Source organism: Tupaia chinensis, unplaced genomic scaffold (genome assembly GCF_000334495.1).
Source record: "Tupaia chinensis unplaced genomic scaffold, TupChi_1.0 Scaffold144326_1, whole genome shotgun sequence".
Taxonomy (NCBI): Eukaryota; Metazoa; Chordata; class Mammalia; order Scandentia; family Tupaiidae; genus Tupaia; species Tupaia belangeri.
In genome coordinates this window covers 715592-718029 of record NW_006204184.1, presented here as the reverse complement: position 1 = coordinate 718029, position 2438 = coordinate 715592, and positions in this window count along the sequence as shown.

Here is a 2438-nt window from a genome sequence, read left to right as displayed (position 1 = left end):
GACTCGTCCAGGAGGGGGCGCTCCTGCCTTGGTCGGGCTCTCCGGAGCCGCTTCTCTGGTCCCCAGGACGAAGGGACGCCTAGGGTGCAGAACGCAACTGGGGCCGAGCGTCCCGTCTCCCAAAGCAGGGCCGTGTCTCCTGTTGCCCACACTCACGCCGAGCTTACAGGAAGTCTCTAGAGTTTAAACAGGGCCCTGCCACGCACTGGCTGTGTGACTTTGGGCCGGTTACCTGACCTCTCTGTGCTTCCTTGTGTTCACCTAGTGGGAATAAAGAGAGCACTCAGCTCGCCGTTGCTAATAAGGACGGCACGAGGTGGCGATTCCCATGGACACCGGTAGGGCTGTGAGCGGCCTGTGTCACTACAACTTACAGTTCATGACCACTGCCCTCGGCCTGCTCCCCGCAGCCCATCTGGGACCTCACAGCCATTTCCACGTTTCCTCCTTGGCGGGGCCACTTACAAACTTGTCTCCATCTCGCCGCCCTCAGAGTCAGCTAATCTAGAACGAAGTTTGCCCACCTCTCCAGCCCCCAACCCTGACCTCCGAAGCTCCTGGCTCACTGGGTGTCCACCCCAGGACCTGCTGATGACCCAGGCAGGAAGGAGAGCCATCTTCGGGAGGGCAGGATCGGGAAGCAAGTCTCAGGCAGGGGGATCGAAGGACCTGCTGGGAGGCCACTTCTGTCATCCAAGTGGCAGACGAGGGGAGGGAGGGAGTGGGCAGGAGCCTGGGGTTAAGGGAAGGGACCTCAGCCCCGAGGGAGGGGGAGACCCTGACCAGGCCCAGCTGGCTCCCCACTGAACACTTTGAGTGTGGTGCTATTGGGAGGCTGAGGACGCACTTGAGCTGAACAGATGAAAGAGCAGGCCCAGACTCGTCCAGGAGGGGGCGCTCCTGCCTTGGTCGGGCTCTCCGGAGCCGCTTCTCTGGTCCCCAGGACGAAGGGACGCCTAGGGTGCAGAACGCAACTGGGGCCGAGCGTCCCGTCTCCCAAAGCAGGGCCGTGTCTCCTGTTGCCCACACTCACGCCGAGCTTACAGGAAGTCTCTAGAGTTTAAACAGGGCCCTGCCACGCACTGGCTGTGTGACTTTGGGCCGGTTACCTGACCTCTCTGTGCTTCCTTGTGTTCACCTAGTGGGAATAAAGAGAGCACTCAGCTCGCCGTTGCTAATAAGGACGGCACGAGGTGGCGATTCCCATGGACACCGGTAGGGCTGTGAGCGGCCTGTGTCACTACAACTTACAGTTCATGACCACTGCCCTCGGCCTGCTCCCCGCAGCCCATCTGGGACCTCACAGCCATTTCCACGTTTCCTCCTTGGCGGGGCCACTTACAAACTTGTCTCCATCTCGCCGCCCTCAGAGTCAGCTAATCTAGAACGAAGTTTGCCCACCTCTCCAGCCCCCAACCCTGACCTCCGAAGCTCCTGGCTCACTGGGTGTCCACCCCAGGACCTGCTGATGACCCAGGCAGGAAGGAGAGCCATCTTCGGGAGGGCAGGATCGGGAAGCAAGTCTCAGGCAGGGGGATCGAAGGACCTGCTGGGAGGCCACTTCTGTCATCCAAGTGGCAGACGAGGGGAGGGAGGGAGTGGGCAGGAGCCTGGGGTTAAGGGAAGGGACCTCAGCCCCGAGGGAGGGGGAGACCCTGACCAGGCCCAGCTGGCTCCCCACTGAACACTTTGAGTGTGGTGCTATTGGGAGGCTGAGGACGCACTTGAGCTGAACAGATGAAAGAGCAGGCCCAAGTGCCCAGCAGCCTGCAGAGCCCACTTGGACCCCTGGCCACCCTCCAGCATGGCCACTGCCTTGGGCCCTCCTGGCCACCAAGAGCTGAAAGGGGCTTTGGGTTTTGTGGGTATTTTCCCCCTCCTTTTCTGTTTTTGTTTTTCTTTCTTTTTATAAAATTTCATTTCATTTTCAGTCCCAGCTCAAAGAGCAGGCCCAAGTGCCCAGCAGCCTGCAGAGCCCACTTGGACCCCTGGCCACCCTCCAGCATGGCCACTGCCTTGGGCCCTCCTGGCCACCAAGAGCTGAAAGGGGCTTTGGGTTTTGTGGGTATTTTCCCCCTCCTTTTCTGTTTTTGTTTTTCTTTCTTTTTATAAAATTTCATTTCATTTTCAGTCCCAGCTCAGACATTCAAATTCTTGTGGGTTTTCTGTGGATCTTTCCTTAGGCCTGGGGAATTTGGCGGGAGGAACCATGGCAGGGTGGCAGCCTCCCCCACCCTCCCATAGCCCCTGCTCCTGCAGATCGGGAAGAAACCAGCCACTGTGTTTTCTGGAAGAAAATCCCCCTCTCCACCCAGCTCCATGGAGCCAGTACTCGAAGCAAGACTTTTCCTCAACTCAGCAGCTCTGTCTATGGCATCGCCAGGAGTCTGGCGATGACAGAGCCTCTTGGGCGGGCACGGGGCCGATCGCGGGGGGTG